Source organism: Monodelphis domestica, chromosome 3 (assembly GCF_027887165.1).
Source record: "Monodelphis domestica isolate mMonDom1 chromosome 3, mMonDom1.pri, whole genome shotgun sequence".
Lineage (NCBI taxonomy): Eukaryota > Metazoa > Chordata > Mammalia > Didelphimorphia > Didelphidae > Monodelphis > Monodelphis domestica.
In genome coordinates, this window is record NC_077229.1 from 176,959,228 (window position 1) to 176,981,036 (window position 21,809).

At 37.9% G+C, this 21,809-nt stretch overlaps 1 long non-coding RNA gene across 2 annotated transcripts in view; it reads right to left on the minus strand.

Moving 5' to 3' along the window:
- The window catches only part of LOC130458351 (uncharacterized), an 86,751-nt gene extending 69,246 nt beyond the window's left edge, over positions 1 to 17,505 (minus strand). For both annotated transcript variants that reach the window (XR_008917560.1, XR_008917559.1), the window contains exons 1-2: positions 17,278 to 17,505; positions 3,582 to 3,771 (exon numbers count right to left, since the gene is read on the minus strand). This is a non-coding gene — a long non-coding RNA (uncharacterized LOC130458351). The remainder of the gene's footprint in view (positions 1 to 3,581; positions 3,772 to 17,277) is intronic.
- Between the last annotated feature and the right edge of the window lie 4,304 nt (positions 17,506 to 21,809).

Genomic DNA, 21,809 nt, shown 5'->3' on the forward strand with positions numbered 1-21,809 from the left:
TAGTTGTAGATAGTCCTCAGGATTATTATAGTCCCATTCGGGATCCTGAGATGGCCAATGTGCTGCATTACGCCCCCGGGTTTTGTTGACATGAGCAATTATTTTATTTTTTTCACGTTCACTTAAAAAAGCCTGTAGTAAGCTCTCAACGTCCTTGTAAGACGGATTATATTGAAAAAATATGTCTCCCATCTTTTTTGTTACTAGAAAAGGATCTTGTTCATATGTGGGGATATTTCGTGTAAATTCATTTATTTCTTGGGGAGTAAACGGTATCCTATGTCTTAAAGTCACCACATCCCCATTTCGTCCTATTTCAGGTACTTCTCTTAGAGGAAACAGGCCTCTAGTTGAATTTTGCACCTGTGGGTCAGTTTGACAAGGACAGGTTTCTCTAGGAGGACAAGATCTCCCTTGCATTGGAATTTGGTTTTCTGTAGGAGAAGGAACATGAGAAGCTGGGATTGCAGGGGAAGGGTTTTGGGGATTAAATTCAGACAAGATTTGCACTGCACGAGAGAAGCAGTCTGTTAACTGGGCTATAGGGAAGGTGTTTTCCATCTCTATTTCAGGGAAGGAAATTTCCTCATTCAAAGGTTCAGAAACAGGTCTGTTTCTGGTAGAGTGGGTGTTTGCCCATTGATCCTGTAAGAAACATTTTAGATCTTCTAATTGGGCTTGCATTTTTTCCTCAATTTTTCCTATTTTATCTTCCATATCTCCCATTTTATCCTCAATATTTCCTATTTTATTCTCAATATTTCCTATTTTATCCTCAAGTTTTTCTATTTTATTCTCAATATTTCCTATTTTATCCTCAATTTTTTCTATTGTATCCTCAATTTTTTCTATTTTATCCTCAATATTTTCTATTTTATCCTCAATATTTTCTATTTTATCCTCATTTTTTTCTATTTTATCCTCAATATTTTCTATTTTATCCTCAATATTTTCTATTTTATCCTCATTTTGTTTTATTTTATCCTCATTTTGTTTTATTTTATCCTCATTTTGTTTTATTTTATCCTCATTTTGTTTTATTTTATCCTCAATATTTTTTATTTTTTCATCTCTAAATATAGTATTGAGGAGTACAAAAATGACAGTACCTATTAATATAAAAATTTGGAGGTATCCTTCATTCCTCAATGCCCCTACTTCTTCAGCTGCCATATAATTGTCAAAGAATGTAGTACTCATTTTTATATGTATATTTTGTAATTTCACAAAACACGTGGGGAGCAGGGCAAAGCAACAAACTTTCCACAGGGTTTTTTTTTTTTTTTAATCCAGGAAGTTGTTCCTTAAGGGAAAGGATATTTAGAAACAGTTCTTCCAGCCAGGACTTTAGAGTCCTGTTGCTGAGATTTAAAAACAGCTGTTTTCTGTCTATCAGAGTCACACAGCTGGGAAGTATCTGAGGTCCGATTTGAACCCAGGACCTTCTGCCTCTAGGGCTGGCTCTCAATCCGCTGAGCTACCCAGCTGTCCCTTAAGATTAAAGGGAAGAAAAAGAAAAAACTGCTGATTCCAATTTAACTTAAGGAGAAAAGAGAAAAAGTTTTTTATACTCACGTGTTCTAGCAGCTGTGTCTTTAAGCCAAGTTTTTTTTTTTTTTAAAAAGGACTAAGTGGTGAAACAGTATAGTAAAAAGGCAAGGAAAAAGTTTTATTGAGAGGATTCTTTAGACTCCCGTGTGGTCAGCCACAATGTTACAAGGGAATCACTTTAAAAGACTGATATATATTAATTTAAGGTCGCCAAGGAATCAGCTATGTAATTCCTAAATGAAAAACTCAAGTCAGCCGTCAGCCTTTTTTTGGAGTTTAATTACAATAGGAGCAAGAAAGGAATTAGAGATATATATAGAGAGAGAAAGGGGAGAGAAGGGAATAGGGCTTAAATACCCCTTCTGTTTAGGCTGGGCCAAAAGGCCCAAGCCCTTAGATAGCTGGGGCAAAGAAAAGAGATCAGTCCCTTTCACTCACGTGTCCAAAATGGAGAAACAGTCTCAGAGGCCCCCACCTTCAGCTTCCTTCAGAGCAAGCTTCCTCAGAGCCCAGGAACCACACCGACCAAAAAACTCAATCCTCCCTCTCGAGTCTCCAGCCCTCCTATCTTTAAGGACACCATCCAAGTTGCCTCCCCTCAGTCCTCACATCTACCAATCACTCTTCATCAATTTCCCTGTCAATGGAGGCTCTCGCTTAACCCAGGACCGCCCAGAGGTTTCTGGCTTTTGCACATGTCTGTTGAAGGTCATATTTTTCAAATGATTAAATCTTTACTCCTTTGTTACAGCCCTTTCTAAATCCTGTTAACTTGAGTATGGTAGAGATTGGAATAATTAAATTTTGATCTAGGCTGCAGCCCTTACTCAATCCTATTAGGACTGAATAGGGTGGAGTATCTCCATTGTATCAATTCTAAAATCAATCAAGACTCAAAGAAATTCCTGTTCTATGCTTAAGCATAGGTCAAAGTCCTTTCCATTGTTCAGCAAAGGGTTTCTGTCCTAAAGTAATCTTAAGAAGGGAAGAGAAGGAACCTCCCATGCCAATGGAGTTCCCATTCCAATAGACTATCAGTAAGAAATTTTCCAAGTATGAAATATCCCAATGGTGAAATTTCCAACATTTATAAGTCTAAGGAAATTTTGAGGTTTACATCTAACAAGGGGGGAAGCATGCAAACAACTATGAGCAAACAAAGCATATACAGGATAAATTGGAGATCATCATTCCAAAGAAGGTAAGGGGGATTAGGAAAGACTTTTTATAGAAGGTGGGGTTTTAGCTGACACTTTGAAGGCAGGTTAGAAAGTAGATGGTGATAAGGAAGGTGAAAATTCCAGGCATGGGGAAATGACAATATGCCAGGCATTATATTTAAGGGCTGGGAGTACAAAGATTAAGCAAAAATAATCCTTGCCTTCAAGCAGCATATTTTTTTTTAAAACCTTTACCTTCCATCTTAGAATCACTACTGTATATGGGTTCCAAGGCAGAAGAACAGTAAGAGCTAGGCAATTGGGGTTAAGTGACTTGCCCAGGGGCACACAGCTAGGAAGTGTCTGACCTCAGAGTTGAACCCTGGACCTCCCATCTCTAGGCCTGGCTCTCAATCCACTGAGCCACCCTGCTGCCCCAAAAAAGCATATATTCTAAAAAAGAGAGGCAATATGTATAAATCAGAATATATGAAATAAATACATATAAAAATAGGTAGAAATAGATGATTGGTTATTTTCCTTTGTACTCAGAGGACTAAAATGACCTCACTAGTAATGTCTTTTGACTCACACATAGATTGGATTTAAGTGAGGCAGAATTGCACAAAGTTGTCAGCCACACTCTCTCTTCCAGAGTCATCAAAGTCTAGTGGCAAGACAGAAGTCAAGACAACGGGATCAGAATGCAGTGAATGACCTTGGCTTCTTCAATGTCTCACCAAGCTCTAAGGGCTCTATGGCACTTGCTTCAGCAGCCTTCGTGGCTGTTGGAACAAATTGTTCTAATATTCCCATCCCATTGGGGGAAAGTCTTTACATGCTCAGGATAGACACCCTCCCCAAACTCACCCATGTCAGTTACTTCAACCTGATTTAGCCCATCTGCTTAGCTGTTTTACAAGGAGGTGGCGGCTTCCTGCTTTAGCTCCTTGGAGTTACAGGAGAGAGTTGGATGGAAGGTGGACACCAAAGATGCATGAACAGCCCTGAAAAGGGCTGAGCAAGCCCTCACGCCAAAGATGCTAGTCTCCCCTGCACCCTGAGAGAAATATATGAAAATAAGAGAAAGGAAGCTTTAGAATCAGTCAATCATCAAACATCATTAAGTTCTTACTGTGTGCTGGGTACTATGCTGTGGATACAAGGAAAGTCAAAGGAACTCTCATTCTAAAGCTGAAGGCAAAATGTAAATAACTGTGGACATACGAACATACGTATTATAGGTAGCTAGATGGCACAATAACTAGAGTGCCAGGCCTGAAGTCAGGAAAGACTCATCTTCCTGAGTTCAAATTTGGCCTCAGACACTAACTAGCTGCATGTCCTCAGGCAAGTCACTTAACTCTGCCTCACTTTCCTCATATGTAAAATGAGCTGGAAAAGGAAATGGCAAACCATTCCAGTGTCTTTGCCAAGGAAACACCAAATGGGGTCACCATGAGTCACATACAACTGAAATGATTGAATAAACATAATATAGAGAGAGCAGATTAAGATCCATCTCAGAGGAAAGGCACTACATCAAGAAAAGCATCCTGAAGAAGGTGCCATTTGAGCTAAGAGATGGCAGACATCAGGGAAACTAAAAGGCAGAGGTGAAGAGAGCAAACATTCAAGGCATTGGAGAGAGTCAATGAAAATGCAGAATCAGAAGATGGAATTAATTATAAAAGGAGACTAAGGATAGTAAAGCCAGATCATAGAGGTCACAAAGGAGAGGAAAAATGGAAGGGGGAAAGAAAGGCCAAGTTTTGAAGGACTTTATAAATTGATCCTGGACATAACGAGGAGCCATTGGGGTTTATTGAGTAAGAAGATGGCATGGTCAGACCTAAACTTTAGAAGAAGGGAGGATTTGGTGTAAGAGGATAAGATCTTCTGTTTTGTATGTGTTGAGACTAACATATATCAAACCTACAAAGTCAAACATGCCTTTCTTGAGGTAGTGTCTCTCCCTTGAGATGGCCTTCACCCTACTCTCTATATTGTTTATGTTCAGTTGTTTCTGTTTGTGACAGCAAAAATGCAATTGGGAATACAAGATGGGAGCTCAGCAGAGATGCCAGGGCTGGATATATAGATTTGGGATCCCCTATATAAAGATGAGAGTTGAACACCTATGAGCTTGATAAGAAAAAAGCCTTAGGGACTTTGGGGAACTCCACAGCTAGGGACAAAAATCCAGCAAAGACAATAAAGGAGCTGTCATACAAGTAGGGGAGAACCAGAGAACTGTGTCACAGAAACCTAGAGTGGAAAAAGTATCCAGGAAGAGATGTCAAAAGGGTGCAAAGCAGTCAGGAAGAATGAGGATGGAGCAAAGGCCATTTGCAATTAAGAAAGAGCATTGATAAATTTGGAGAGGGAGGTTTCAGTTGAATGATGAGGTCAGAAACAGATTACAGGTTTAGAAATGAGTAAGAGGAGAGGCAGTAGAAAAATTGAGTGTAAACAGCTATCTCAAGGAGTTTAGCCATGAAGGGGAGATAAGATATAAAGGATTAGCTACCAGGGATGTGCCATTGATGATAATTATGATGATTGAGTTCTAGGAGGACTGTAGGGACATCAACATGTTTTACAAGGAAAGATTCAGTAGATGGGGCAATATTAAAGGTTAGGAACATAATGAGGAGGATAGAGAGGGTAATCTGTTGGAGAAAAATGGGACAAAAATGTGTCTTGAAGGGTATGCCTTGCCAAGGGAAAGGATCATTTCTTCATGTGAAATAGGAATGAATGAGGAGATAGGAAAGTGCAATGACTGAATTTTGTGAGATGAGGAGACAAAAGGAAGACAGTCTCTGCCCTCAAGGAACTTACTGAGAGGGACAACACATACAATTCATAAAATGCATCTTAAATACAGAGTAGATAGAAGGAAACTTTAGAGAAAATGACATGAGTAGCTAGGAATCCAGGAGGAAATGGCCCTTGAGCTGAACTTGAAAGAAGCCAGAGATTCTAAGTATCAGAAATAGGAAGAAAAAGCATTCTCGGCAAACACATAAGGAGAGGATATTGTGAACAAGGAATAATTAGTAGGACAAGGTAGATGGATCAGATCTTGACCAGATGGGAAGAGAATGTAAGAAGATTGGGTCAGAATGGGCCAAGTTGTGAAGAGATTCAAATGTCAAAGGGCTCTACAAAGACAAAAATGTGTCTGAGACTCTCTAAAGCACAGATTATTAGCCTGGGATCCACAGACGCTCAATCTCAAGTAGTCCTTGGGTAGATTTCAGGGGGTTGGTGAACTCAGATGGAAAAAAAGTATATTATTACAACTCTACTTCAACATAATTGATGTCCTTCATAATACTATGCCTGTTATTTTATGAATTTAAACATATTGTCTGGAGAAGGGGTCTATAGACTTCCCTAGACTGCCAAAGGTGTCCATCACACACACATACACACACACATGCACACATATATGCACACATACACGATGTTAAGAATAACTCCCACACTAATGCCACATTTTAAAAACCCAAAGGGCTACCTAGCTGCCTCATTTAAAATCGGGATGATTAACCTATGCTTCCAATGAGGTAATGGATGTGAGCACACCAGGAAACTATAAAGTTTTATAGATGTGACTCGTTATTGCTGCTGTTATCATCATGGTTACATCACTTGGGGTCCCTGGGGGCTTTTGACTTAAGGTAAGGGTGAGGCTGTCCTTTAGTGCCTCTTACAGGACTTGTGTGTTGATGGAAGGTGCTATACACAGAATTTGGAGGCTGGAAATCTGACTCTTCTACAGGCTAGCCTTCTCCCAGAAAAGTCTTTCGATGGACTTCAGCTCCCTCAGCCAAGGTGTACAATGGATAGAATGCTAGACCTGGATCCAGGAAGATCTGAGTTCCTATCCAACCTAGGACATTTACTAGTTGGGTGACCCTGAGCAAGTCACTTAAACTCTTCTGCCTGCCTCAGTATTCTCATTTATAGAATGGCAATTAATAAGAGCATCTATCTCCCAGGGTTTTTGTGAGGATCATATGAGATAATATTGTTAAAGCACTGTGCCTGGGACATAGTAGGTGCTTAGTACATTCCTGTTTCTTTCTTTCCTCATTTATAAAAATGATAGAGTTGAACTAAGTGATTCAAAAATGCCTCCAATTCTAAAACTGACTTTAGGGAAAGGGACTATTTCATTGAATTTTTTTTAAACCTTACTTTCTGTCCTAGTAACAACTCTAAGACAAAAAGGCAAGGGCTAGGGAAATGGAGTTAAGTGACTTGCCCAGGGTCATACATCTAGGACATATCTTAGATTTGAAACCAGAACTTCCCATCTTCAGGCCTGGCTCTCTATCCACTGTCACCTATCTGTCCCAACAATTTAGTTTTTTCCAGTTTATCTCAAATATCTAGCACAATGCCTGAAACATAATAAGCACTTAATAAATATTTATTGAATCAGTGAAATGATGCTAACAAATAAATTCTAAACTAAACTTTCTCCAGTCCTCTAAATTAGATGGTTCTTTAACTATTGCCAAAGCAAGATATACAAAGGAAAGCAGAGGAGTAAACAGGTGATGCTGGCAAAGAATCTCATCTATGTAAGACCATAATTTTCTGTTACTTTGTGTTTTGCATGTTTGTAGAAAAGAAAATATACAGCCAATCAAAAGTGCTTTCTGTATTCAAGTGCAATGGTTGTTCTGATTTTTTTTTATTTTCCTCAATACAAACAAATGTTGAATAAGTGATAGTTGACCTTTAGCCTAGAGATACCATCACGAAGTGTATGTCCCCCAAAAAGATCAAAGATAATACATAAAAAAGAAATTTCTAGCAGTTCTCTTAGTGGTGGAAAAGAATTAGAAATTGATGGATTGTCCATCAATGGGACTATAGCTAAATAGGTTACAAATATATGAATGTGATAAAATTCTATTGTGCTCTAAGAAATGATGAAGGAAATGAATTTTTTAAAAAACCTGGCAAGACTTGTATGAATTGATGTAAAATAAAATGAACAAAACCAATTTATAATTGAACAATTTATAAAAAAACAATTTAGAAAATAACCATAATATTGTAAAGACAAAAAACTCTGAAATACTTAGGGACTCAATACAAAGACCAATTGCGATTCCAAAAGACTCCTGATCAAATATGCTATATACCTCCAGACAGAGAGTTATAAACTCATTGTGTAGGTTGAAGCATATTTTCTTTTCTTTCTGGACATGGCTAACAAGGGAATTTATTTTGCTTGGTCATACATATTTGTAATAGCTTTTATTTTTCTTGCCTTCTCAATGGATAAGGGAGAGGGAATGAAAGGAAGAGAATTCAAAACAGAAAATAAAATAAAATTGATTTTTTTAAAATAATGGTTAAATGAAACGTCTTCTCCAAATAATTTAATCACTATGACCAGTGAGCCCAAGGTCACAATATAATTTGGTTATTAGGCTATTAATCAGGTTACTAGGAGAATAAAATAAAGAGTTTGGCATTGCTATAGACCCTTCCCTGCTTTCCTTGCTCTTTTGTTGTCAAGAACATCACAACTTCAGTAAAATTCAGCCTGATCTATCCAGCTGTGCATGAGTCTTAATTGGCATGAGGTTCAATTCAGATAAGGATCCAGGACTAAAGATGTTTTTCCAAATTATATGAACATTTCACAGTTTCCTGCCAGTTTCCTATAATTCTCCTCTTCTCTCTATCTGCTCTAAGCTTCAGCTAAAATGCATGGTATCTCCCAGACATGCCCAGGACTTTCCTACCTTCAAGTCTTTGATCTTCCTTCTCTATCTGTTTAGATTGTCCTTTCCTCACCTTTTGGATTACTTCCCATTGTTTAAAACCCAACTCAAATTCTACTTCTCTCATCTCCTCTGTCAGTAGTGTTCCTTTTCCCCCTTCATATTCTCACATTGTATTCACACCTTAATATAATGGAAAGAGCATTGAACATGAAGTTATGAGAAATGAACCCCACATTTGGAACTTCCAAGTGGCAAGCTATCTAAACTCTCCAGGCTTCTATATCATCTGTAAAAGGAAGACAATAAGAACAACTGTAGTATCTTTCTCAAAGGTCAATAGTAAGTCAGATGAGATAGGAAGTCTAATCAATAGACATTTATTAAGCACCTACTGTGTGCCAGAAATTGTACTAAGTACCATAGTACAGAGAGTGTAAGGCAAAAAAAGCCCCTGGCCTCAACAACCTGAAAGTTTTATGGGAATTAAAAAATGAAGGGAGAAAAAAAGATTTTGTGCAAATATACAGAAAAAATTGGAGATATTCATAAAGGGAAAATTCTTAAATCACCTCATACATGTCAGCAATTCTATGATTATGCTCATAGTAGATAGGAACCTAGAGTCAGAGTCTGAAGACCAGTGTTCAAGTTTCACCCTTACCCATTCTGCCTATGCGGGTCTGGGAAAATCACTTAAGTTTTCAATGAACTAGACAACTTTCTAAAACCAGATTTTGCCCATAGCAAATAAATACTTCAGAGAAGTGCCAACATCTTTCAGGAAAGGGAATTTCTCCATTTGGGAGCTCCTTGTAATAAGAAAATCACGAATCCTATCTTTGTCCACATTGCTACTCATTTCTGTATCTGTAGGTAATTATTTCTATTGTATCCTTTTATTAGAGCGCAATTTATATGAGGGCAGAGATCTTGCCTTAAAAACACAGTGTATTTCCTGATGTCAAACACATTTCATTGCATACAGCAGGCACTTAAAAATGCTTGGTTAATTCTTGAAGTTGATTTCTTAAATTGGCCTAATAGCTTAAGTATAACATGTTCACACACATACATGCACACACTCACACAATACATGTATTAAGTATCTAGTAAATGCCTAGTACTATACTAACCACTAAGGATGCAAATAGGAAAAAGAAAGATGTCCCTACCCTCAAGGCACTGCAAATCGACGGGGAATGACACCCAAAAAACTAGAAAGGGAGCCAAGATGGGAAAAAGTAGAGGTACCCAGTCTAGGCATAATGATGAAGCTGAGTCAAAACCAAGCAAAGTAGCTGAAATCAAATTAAATGAACATTCTCTAATAATAAGTGCTGATATTGGCTTTAAGGGTTGGCTTTACTTTAAAGGAGGGAACTAGGTGTGTGTCTGTGTAAATCCTACATTCAAATTCCAACTTGGACCTTAGAAAATGCTCAGTTATTTTACTCTTTTTTTGGTGTTGTTTTTCAGTCATTTCAGTCATGCCTGAATTTTCATGACCTCCATTTAGGATTTTCTTGACTTTCTCCAGCTCATTTCACACACATGGAAACTGAGACAAATAAGGTTAAGTGACTTTCCCAAGGTCATACAGCTACTAAATATGAGTCCAGATTTGAACTCAGGACTGGGTGCTCTTTCCACTGCACCATCTAGCTGATCTAGCTGTCCTATTTTACTATCACTCATTACCAAAAGTGAGGGGGAATTACTTTAATGCATATAATATTGATTTTAAAAGTAATATCAGAGTCTCACACTCCAAATCAGAAACTATCTTCTCTTTCATCCCAACACAATTAGCATTCCAATTAGTCACCTCAAAGAAATACCTTGTGAAAGACACTAAGTAAGGAGTAAGCTATATAAGGTTACTAACACAGTAAGCATCAAAGTTTGGATTCAAACCTAACACCTCTGACTATAAACTGCACCAACTTTCAACTGTACCACCAATGACTTCATGCTTACCCTGGTTGACATGCACAGCTAGCAAGGCCTTAACTTGCTACACATTTCAAGTGATAGGTTTAGTGGGTCAACAATTTATTCAGTTGTTTTGGTTGTGTCCTACTCTTCATGAACATAAAAAAAATTATTTACTTCAGTAAATAAGTCCTATTGGGTCCATTTCTGCCCTCCATCCTTTCATGTTAAAATAATTGAATAAAACAAAATTATCAGCAGCTCAGTGGCTGGGTGAAGAGAGAACAAGACCTGGAGTCAGAAAGACATGAGTTCAGATCTGGCCTTACTAGCCATGTAACCCTGAGCAAGTTGTTTAACCCTATTTGCCTCAGATTCATCATCTGGAAAAGGAAAAGGAAATGGTTAGCCACTCCAGTATCTTTGCCAAGAAAACTCCAAATAGGGTCACAAAGAGTTGGACATGACTGAAAACAACCAAACAACAGAACCTCTGATTCCAAATCCAACAGGTAAACAACAATAAATCAATAGAAGAATCTTTGTCAAAGGACAAATTAAGACATACTCAAACACAAAAAGAAAAGACCAGAATAAGAAAGAAAAATAGAAAAAGTAACTCTGAGAAGAAAAAACCTTAATAATTTCTACCTTCAAAATCCTACAATTCTATAAGCATTTATTTATTTTGTGAGTAGGTGCAAGCACTATACCAGGCACTGGGCATGTAAAAACAAAAATGAAATAATCCCTTCCCCCAAGGAGCTTATACTCTACACCAAATTTTCTCTGAAATAGAACCAGGTGCACACAAAACAGAGACAACCCCTATCTGAATTTCCCCTCAAGAGCCTAGAGTGAAGTATGAGTTTCTCTTTTGGCCTCCATTTAAGTTTTATAGAAATTGGGGGGGGGGGAAGGGGTATTCCCTAGAGAAGGCTATTTCTCTGCACACCAGTATGTCTCATTGATCTCATCATCTATGCATCAGAATCAATCTCTCTAGGGCTTCCTTCTGTGAATAGCTTTGCTTTGCTTTAGTTTCGTATTCAAGCTTGAGGAAAGAAGTAATACCCTTGGTTCCTTCCCAACATTGCCTTCATTCACCAGTTGAATGAGCCCAGCAACCCATCTCTATGCCATTTAAATATTTGCCATTACATTTTATTATAATGAAGTCTTTCTGGGCTGCATTTTTAACCTCCTCTGTATTCTGATGTAAGCAATCTTAGTCAATTTATTCTGACTTCTTTCAAAAAGCTTCTAACCTAAGTGGTGCAAATTGAGTAATTCATCTGATCTCATAGTGCCATGGGCCTGGGTAATGCCATGTCAATTTTGGTTCGATTAACACTGAATGGAAGAGAGCGGTTCTGCTGTGGATACTTGGCAATGTAACCATAAACAGAGGAGCTAATCTTTCAATAATGCAAGTTTAAGAAAACAAGAGGTGACTGGTACTCTGTTGTAATGAAATTATGCGTGCACAGCAGTTTCAAGGGGATTTTTCCCCCCTTGGAGATCTGAGAGACCCAGACTGCCTCTGCCCAATGAAAGTAATTGAGTGGATGATTTCACTTGTTTCTTCTTGGGTCTGGATTAGGTCGTTGCCATCTGCTTAGTGTACTGAATACCTCAGAGAGAAGAGGACTGTTTTCTCATGTCATTTATGTCATGGCGACGTTGTCACTTGCCACCTTCGAGTAAAATCACTAAGTCGTGGGGCTAAAAGGAGTCAGAGCTGGTCTGGTCAGGGTTTCCAGAACACATGTGAAACCAGAGGAAGAGGAGGCTTGAAAAAGCCAGCTGAGTACTTTCCTCCAAATTACTCAGACATTTTAAGACAAAATGTATAATTGACTCAACCAGCTATGGATATCTGTCTTCGACACACCTCAAAAAACTGAAAAGAAAAAAAAAGACAGAAACAAGAGAACAGTCTGTGACCAAATTCCCTTTGGGGTGTACAAGGGGGAAACCGTGACCATTGTTTTCATAAAGAAAAAAAAAATGACTGTTTTACCACTATTGAAATTGAATACAGCTACCTTTTATTTCTTTCTTTCTTAATCCAAATGATAAAATTCAAAGAGGAACTTCCAAAATTGTTTCAAGAAATTACTTTGTTGTATCTAAAGAGCATATTGTCTAGCCGAGTTGAAACTAAGTTATTCTGAGATGTTTTTCCTGAATTGAATACAGACAACCAATACGAAAACATTGCCTTGCAAACGAAGACATGAAACAAGAAATACTATCCATACCTGCTTTTCCATTACTCATGCCTTACGAGCTGCCTTTCATACACTAAATCCAAAATAGTCCTGTATATCTGCAGTAACTCCTGGGATTCCTCAAATGGCTAAAGTGCTATCCTACTCTGTTCCTTTACTCTGGTTATTCTGTATAACTGAAATGTACTCTCTCTCTCACCTCTGACTCTTGGAATCCATCCCTTGTTTCTTCCAAGGTTCAGCTCAAATACCACTTTCTACAAGAAGCCTTTCCTAATTCCATTAATTGTTAGCACTCATTCCTTCCCCTGAAGTTGCCACATAAATACAACACATATGTTTATATGTTGCATTCCCCCCTAAAATGTAAGATTTGCTTCAGGCAATTTACCTAGCATCTACCACAATACCTAACACAAAAATGAAGCTTAATAAATACTTATTGATTGATTTAATTTTTTTGATTCCCTAGCATTATGCTTGGTACATGGGTGCTTAAAAAATGCAAGTGGGATTAGATTTGTTATTGTGATTTTAGGAAAGGGGAAAGGGTTTTACACAAGGGAAGAATCACATATAAATAAAAAAGAATGTATTAACTGAGAAGGGAAAGTGTTGGGAAAGGAATAAGGGGGAGGGGTAGCATTTGACTTTTACCCACTATATTTAATTATCTATGCTTACACTGTCTATCGTAACTAAAGACTATTAAGAATAAATCACACAATAAACCCAGAATTCTCACACACCGAGTCAATGGTTGGTCAGATATCAGGAATCTAAGCTGTGGTGTCCTCAGATGGTCTCAGCAAAGTAGGGGTCTTCTCCCCAGTCAATCTGTCCACCAAAAGACTGGAGGTTTCCTCTCAACCTTAGCCAGTTGATCCTCAAATGCCAGTTGCTTGATAGATGGATTTTCAAGAAGTCTTGGCTACATACCTTTCTTCTTCACCTTTCAGCTCCAGACTGCATCAGTTGGTAAACTATTCCTTGGAACAGTTTCTAAGTCTCAATCGCTATCAACCATTCTTGCAGCTTTTACCTTCCCTTGCTACACATTGTATTGGATTATTTTTTCAAATATGTTTATTTTTGTTTGTTACATTAAAACACATAGTTATCTCCCTCCTTTCATTAGAGGAGGCAACATTTGACTAAAAGATGTATGTATATAGAAAACTATGTCTTATTTATTTTTATTGGTCAGTTCTTTCTTTGGAGGTGAACATATACAAGTCATTCTTCAAACAATATTTCTCATGTATATAATATTCTCTTGGTTCAACTTGTTTCACTCTTCTTAATTTCATATGTCTTTCCATGTTTTTCTAAAACTAGCCTTTTCACGGTTTAAAATTAACATAGCAGTATTCCATCAAAATCATATACCACAACTTGTTTAGTCACTCTCTAATTAATGCATCAAAACCCTTGAGATGGAAGACAAGTAGGGTGACAGGGAAAATAGGTCTGAAAATACAAGTGAGGCATCATGTAAAAGTGTAGTGGAAAAGAAAGGAGAAACTAAGTGACTAGTCAGGTAATTATTATAGCAGTTTATTTTGCATGCTTTTGCATCCCTTTCATAGGAAAAATCAAATGGTATCTAGAGAAAAATTGTGTTTATTCATTTATTCATCCACTCAACATTTACCAAGTACTTCTTATATGTACACTATGCAAGGCGCTGGGTGAGGACAAGATAATTAAAACATAGTTACTGTCCTCAAAGAGCTTACAACCTCTTAGAGCTAGGTCTCCTTCCTACATATACAAATACATTGTAAATTTCAAAGAATCTGTGAACTTGGTTGGAGAAAATTGCATCTTTGTACTAATTGATTTTCACTTTCTTTTATGGCACTATATATTTTATTCATCTAAAAATATTATTCTAAGAAGGAAATCATAGCTTTCACCAAATAAGCCTGTGGCAGAAAAAAAAGGCTAAGAACTCCAGCATTAGAGTAAGATGAGAAATGTATATAAATATATACAATTTGAATACATATATATACCATAGATTATGTGCATCCACATAAATTGTTTAAATGTGGCTCAAAAGAAAGTACAAATGTCTCAGTGTTCTATCTTTATCCCTCTTTCCTTCCCTCCCTTCTCCTTCTTTTCTCTCTCTCTCCTTTCAGTCTCTCTCTGTCTTTCAGTCTCTCTTTGTCTCTCCTTCTCTCTCTGTCTCTCTGTCTCTCTCTGTCTCTCTGTCTCTCTCCCTCTCTTCTCCTACCTACCTATCTCCCTCCCTCCCTCTCACTTTACTCAATCACTCCAAAGTAAACTGATTCATGCTTAGAGGAGCTGACTGCTCAGCTCTCCTTAGAGAGGAGCTACTAAACTAGAATCATATCTGCTCCTTTATATACTAGTCTGCAGGAAATGATCTTTAATTTCAAACTGATTTCCTGGTTGCTATCCAATAAGTGGGAAAACATTACTGTTACTGTTGTTCAATTTTTCAGTCATATCCAACTCTGTGACTATATTTAGGGTTTTCTTGCTATGATACTGGAGTGATTTGCCATTTAAGCAAGGAATCCTTTAGCCGGCTTCCTAAGACTTTACCACTTCCCATCAAATGCTAGATGCACAGAAAATCATCAGATATTTGAATGGGAAATAAGCTAATTTATCCAAGCAGGCAGCAAACAGAAATCAGATACATCATATGTATTGGAATATGTCAGAGAAGATAGAGATGAAAATGAACTCACTCCCTAGAAGTGAGATAAAAGCTCAAATAAGAGTCTATAACCTCTTTCAAGGGGGAAATTCCCTCAAGTCCCTAGGGGGAAAATATATAAATTAGAAAAAATTTGGCAGGGAGGAGGGCTGCCTTCATTTACCATCTAAGGTTCTGCCTTCCAAATTCTATTCTCTCTTTGATTTCTCTCCAAAGAGAGTCAGTGTAAATCCTCTCTGGAATAGGGAATTGGGGGAGGGGGAAATCTTCTCCTTAAGGAAGTCATATCCCGTATCATCATACTAGTCATTACCATGTTCTCTATCAATTAGGAGTGTCATGCCAATGAACCAATCTTTAACCTTGGTTTACAAACAAACCAGAATAAGCCAAGTATATAATAATAGGTTGAAGTGAAATAAAATCAGAGGAAGCAAAAATCACTTTCACTGGAGATAAACCAGGAAAAGTACCATTTGAACCAGTCTATGAAAGATAGGTAAGTTACCCACAGAAAGACTGTGGTATGGGATATTTCTAAAGAACAGTGTAAACAAAAACAAAGAGTCAAGACACCTGGCAAGAGCTTAGAGAATAATGGGTTTGAATTGACTATATTGTACATAAAGGGGCATAGCATGGGATAATGTCACAAAGAATGTTTGTTACAAAATTTGTGAAGGTCTTAAATATTAGGTTAAATAATCAGATCTTTCTTTAGTAAACTCTGAGGAACCTTAGATGGTTTGAGTAGTAAAAGGAAATGATCATACTTGTCCACCAGGATAATTAATTTGACAATGGTGGCACATGGCAGATTAGAAGAAAACAAGACTAGATGTGGGGAAACCCACTAAGAGATTACTGACATAGCCCAGATGAGATCAGTAGTCTCTTACTGGGAATAAGCATAAGACAAAGTTAGTTCAGCAGTAGGATTGGTGGCATTTATCTTTTGAATGAGTATGAAGGGAGGAAAGGAGAAAAAGAAGTCAAGGAATAGTCCAAACATGAGTGATTGGTTACTGTCCTTTGTACTTAGAGAACACCAAAATAATATCACCATGTTAGGGTCAATATACGGTGTGTTTAACTATGGCTGATTAGACCAATACAAGCTCAGAAGGCTCTACTGGGGCAGCTAGGTGACTCAGGGGTTTGAAAGTCAAGCCTAGTGATATGAGGTTCTAACTTCAAATGTGACCTCAGATTCTTCCTAGCTGTGTGACCCTGGGCAAATCATTTGATTTCCATAGCCTAGCTCTTACCACTATTCTGCCTTGGAATTAGTATATACTAATGAGTCCAACATAGAAGGTTAAGGGGTATATATATATGTGTGTGTGTGTGTGTGTGTGTGTATAAAGATTCTATCACAGTTCGAGCTCAAATAGCCTTTATAAACATTTATTTGCAGATGCCTCTAAATGATCACATCTCACATTTCTTTTGAGCCACTGCAATTCTACTGCCTTCTTTGATGACAGCATGGCATGGTCCTGTGCTGGTGTTTTCGATGTCTCACACCTGATACCAAAACTCTCTGAAGAGATCTATACAGTATTTTGTATTGTTTCTTTTGACTTCCTTGTGAACAGCTTGCTTTGTGTGAGATCTCCATAAATAGCCCTTAAGAAAAAACTCACTTTCTGTCTTAGCATCAATACTATATATTGGTTCCAAGGTACCAGAGTGGTAAGGGCTAGGCAATGGGGGTTAAGTGACTTGTGAAATATCAATATTAATTTGGAGGGGTTTAGGAAGGAAAACACATGGGAATTAACATATAAATATTTTGATTTTATTTTTCAGAGAGGGAGAGGGTAGGAATGAGGGAGAGGGAGATCTGACAGCTTAACCCCTATTTTAAGCCACTATCTAATAATCCGATCTTAACTACAATAAACTCTTAAGGGCCAGTCCAAAAGAAAGTTCAGAGATCTTACATATAGAGTCTTTTGGCAAGTAGAGGCTGGAGTCCAGATGAGGAGTCCTAGATGGTCCAGAGAATGGCTGAAGCTCCCAGTATTGTCCCTTTGTCCACCTAAGGGCATTGAAAAGCTCCCATCCACTCCTGCTTCAGAGGGCTGCTTGTAAGATGATCCAAAGGTGTCCCAGGAGCACAGATCAGCAACCTCCAACTTCTTTGGTAGCTGCCAACCCCCAAGAGAGCCCAACAGTCTCCTCAACTATTTGGAACCTTTCCCCTGCCAACTCTGAAGATTCTCTGCCTGCCAATCATTCTTATACACTAAGCATTACATTGCAACACTTGCCCAGGGTCACCCAGCTAGGAAGTGTCTGAGGCCCAATTTGAATCCAGGACCTCCCATCTCTAAATCTCACTCTCTGTGCACTGAGCCACCTAATTGCCCCCCTGTAAATAGCCTTTTAGGCAAATGTGCACTTGACATTCAAAGAACATGGCCAGGTCACTGGAATTGAACTCTGCAATGCTTGACAATTCAGCTCAAGAAAGGACCTCAGTTTCCAGTACCTCATCTTGCTAGGTGATCTTCAGTGATTAGGAGATTTGGCAGAGAGAGTGAAGAAAGAATAGTCTACATTAGAAAAAGAATCAATTTTGAAGGGGAAAGACACATTTGAAATGCCTTGATTTTAAAAGAATCAGTAGGACACTCAGGTAGAGCAAGACATTCAGAAGAGTATGGTAGGATGAAAATTTTGTGCCTTTGGATTTGGAATCAGAAAGTCAAACCCAAGTTCAGATCCTTTACTTCCTGTTTCACCTTAGGCAAGTCATTTCACTGATTTAAATTAAACACTATTTTCTCAATTGTACAGTGAAGGACTTGGACTAAATGGCCTTTAAGTGCCTTTCCAACTCTAAAATCTCATGCTCCTAGGTACTTGGAATTGCTAGTCTTGAGCTTGGCAAAAGACCCAAGCATCTGGCCTGGAGGGAGGGAAGTAAAGGGTGAGAAAAAGAAGGGAAAATTCATTGTTTTTTGTTTTTAATTTAGCTGATTGCGAAAAGAGGTATCTGGGGCAGCTGGGGAGGATGAGTTCAGTTTAGGCAGAGAAAAAGTAGACTGTTTATGGAGCAGGCTAAAAGAGATCCAGGATAGAGTCAGGTATTTAAAAGAGGGAATTCTGCATCATTCATATTAGAAAAATAAAAAAACTACATCCTAAGCAGGATAAGTGTTTCTACTCTAAGTACCTGTAAAAACTGTATACAAACACACACACACACACACACACAGTGTAAAGTAATTTCATTTGCCCTAAAGAAGACTGACTTCAGGGTATACTGCTGTCATAAGGGCTAATTATGAAGAAGTAGAGAATGGAGGGATACTATATTCCTGGAGCTATTACCACAAAAAAGAGCCTCACAGCCATGGCTCATAGACCTAGGATCTAGCCAGTTAGTTACCATGCCACTTTCCTTCTCAGAAATGCTACCATTTTCAGTACTAAAACTGTGGAAGTTCACTGTAGCCCTTTAAGGCATAAACCTCAAATGTGTTCTAATGAGAGAGTGACGTCTAGTCATTAGCAAAGAGGATTGAAAGCCAGAACTTCTACTTTTCCATTCCTGGCTGTGCCACTGAATCCCACTGTTGCCTTGGCAGACCTCTCCCCCTCAACTTCTTGGTGCCTCTCTTTATACATCTGTAAAACCTATTGGAGTGTGCATGACGGGCTGGCATCAAAATACCAGTAGAAGATCATGACCTCTAGTGAGGGAGCTCTTGGGATGCAAATAATAGCCCTTTTCATTGGAAGCTCCCAGTCAATGGCAGCATCCTGGGGCAAGAGCCCTAAACTGCAAAATTCTGGGAAAAGGTTCATATAGCTCATTACACTAACCCAAATAGGACTGTATCTAAACCATGTGTATAAGTGGGTATCTGGAGACACACTGCTGTTCAGTTGTTTCAGTTGTATCTAACTCTTTGTGACCTCATTTGGATTTCTCCTAGCCAAGATGCTGAAGTGGTTTGCCATTTCCATTTTCATTCTACTGATGAAGAAACTGAAGTCAACAGGATTATGTGATCTGCCTGCAGCTAGTGCATATCTGAGTTTAGACTTGACCTCAAGAAGATGAATCTTTCTCTATCCACTGTGCCACCTAGCTCCCCTACCATGGACATACTTAATTTTGAAGCTAAGGAGCCAACTTTGATGTGAGGCATAAACTATTTTCTGTTTGACTTTGTATTCCCAGTACCTGGCATAGTACTTGGTACCCAGTACATGCTTAATATGTATGTATCACTTGATAAATATTTTGAGAATGACCAAGAATCAACATAGCCAGTAGATTTTGGAATGCCTTAATAATAAATGTAATAAAAACAATAATAGCAGTTAGCATTTAATAATAATAATAATAGTAGCAAGAAGGATAATACATTGAACTTGGAATCAGGAAGACCAAAATTTGATACTGCCTTAGACCCTGAGCAAGTTCCTTAACCTGCCTGTGTGTGTGACCCTGAGCAAGTTCCTTAACCTGCCTGTGCCTCAGTTTCCTCATCTGTAAATTGAGATCATAATAGCACCTACCCCCCAGGGTTGTTGTGAGGATCAAATGAGCTAAAACATATATATGTCTGTGTATGTATGTGTATATATATATATATATATATATATATATATATATATATAGTGCTTCACAAACTTTAAAGCATTAAATAAATGCTTGCCAATATTACTATTTATATCTCTTTAAGGTTTGCAAAATACTTTACATAAATTGCTACTAACCTCTTAAAATCATGTCATTTACTTCTATATACCACTATGTTACATTAAAGGTGCATGCAATTTGCTTAATAAACCAAATAAATACTCGCCTGCAAGTGAATTTTTAGTACTCTAACTAGAGTTTCCTGACAGGTAATAGAGGAATTGGCTTTGCTTAATCATACATTTTTGTAACGGGGTTTTATTTTTTACTTTTTTTATTTTTCATTGTTTGATGGAAGAAAGGAGTTGGGAGGGAGAGAAGGCAAATTTTTGTTGATTTTTTAAAAGTTTGATTTTTTTAAGTTTCCTAATCCCCTCATTGAGACTTGATCTTTTCCAGCACTGTTTGCATTTCTATGCACTTGTCCTATATTATCATGTATTATACTTGTTTTATCTATCTCCCTTATTAGACTGGTAGCTCTTTGAAGGTAGGGGCCATATGGCAGAAGGAATATTAACAGAGAGCCTCATCATGTGGACTAGCCTAGTTCTTTCCTCTAAAAGGTAAAAACTATCCTATAGACTAACTATTTCAGGAGACTAGCATTCTGGGAAGTTAACATAGCTTCCTGAGCTCCTGAGTACAAAACGTCATGAGGATCACAAACTCCTTGGTGAAGCTCGACCAGGAAATCTCCACCAGCAATTCAGACATGGGCAAACTGTGCTCAGCTCAATCATTATGGTGTCCTTTGTGACTATCTTCATTGAATGTCCTTCCCTGGCTAACTTTTAGTTGAATGATAAATGTCTCATTTCATCCCAGTCTTGAACTTAAATGAACAAGTAGCCATCCTGGTCAGCCCTGGCCTGCAACGTTCTTCCCCATGATTTTCATCTTTGCATTTCAAATATGGAATATCTAATTTTTTTCAGATTGTGGGTTAACATCTTTTAGCAACAAAATGTTTTTTAATTAAGTCTTATGCATTATTTTTAAGACACAATACTATTGTGCACAAAATAGATAATAGTACAATATAAATATAACTTCTATATGTACTGGGAAACCAAAATATTCCTGCATTTTATTGCAATATTTGCTTTATTGTGGCTGTGGTCTGGAATCAAGCCTGCAATATCTCCAAGGTATGCCTGTACCTATAATACCTATAATATCAGGGATGAAGCCTAACACATAGTGTTTGTTGTTGTTAATGGAAATCCCTGGTTTAATGCAGAAAGTTCCAGCAGAACTTTTCCTACAGTTGATCATCATGTATACAGAATGGTATTACCAATCAAAATCTCTAAGAAGTTGAGGCAATAATTTATTGACAGAATAGCTTGCTCTATAACCAGGTCTCTGTTTAGTTAAGCTGCTTCCAAGTAAACAATGTATAATGTGTAGAGGAAGAAGTATTCTTTCAAACCTTTCTATGAAGATTGCTTTAAAATACAATCTACTCCCAAGCATAGTGGCACACACCTATAATCCCTGATGCCAGGAGGCTGATGCTGATGGATTGCTTGAGTTCAGGAGTTCTGAACTATAATAAGTATAATTCTAGGGGTGCGAATTTATTTTATAATGTACTTTATATCAAACTAATCCATGTAAGAAGCTACAGGGACCCAAAGGTAATGGAAGACAAGAGCCCAAGAGCCCTAGGAAGGTTTGGGGGGTTGGGGATTTGGGGGATTTCCTGTTATGTAAAGAGTGACCCCTCTAAGTCTTCCCCCTCCCCACCCTGTAAATTCCTTTTTGCCTTTAAAAAAATGTCAGTATCAATGATCAGGGTCTCAGATTCAA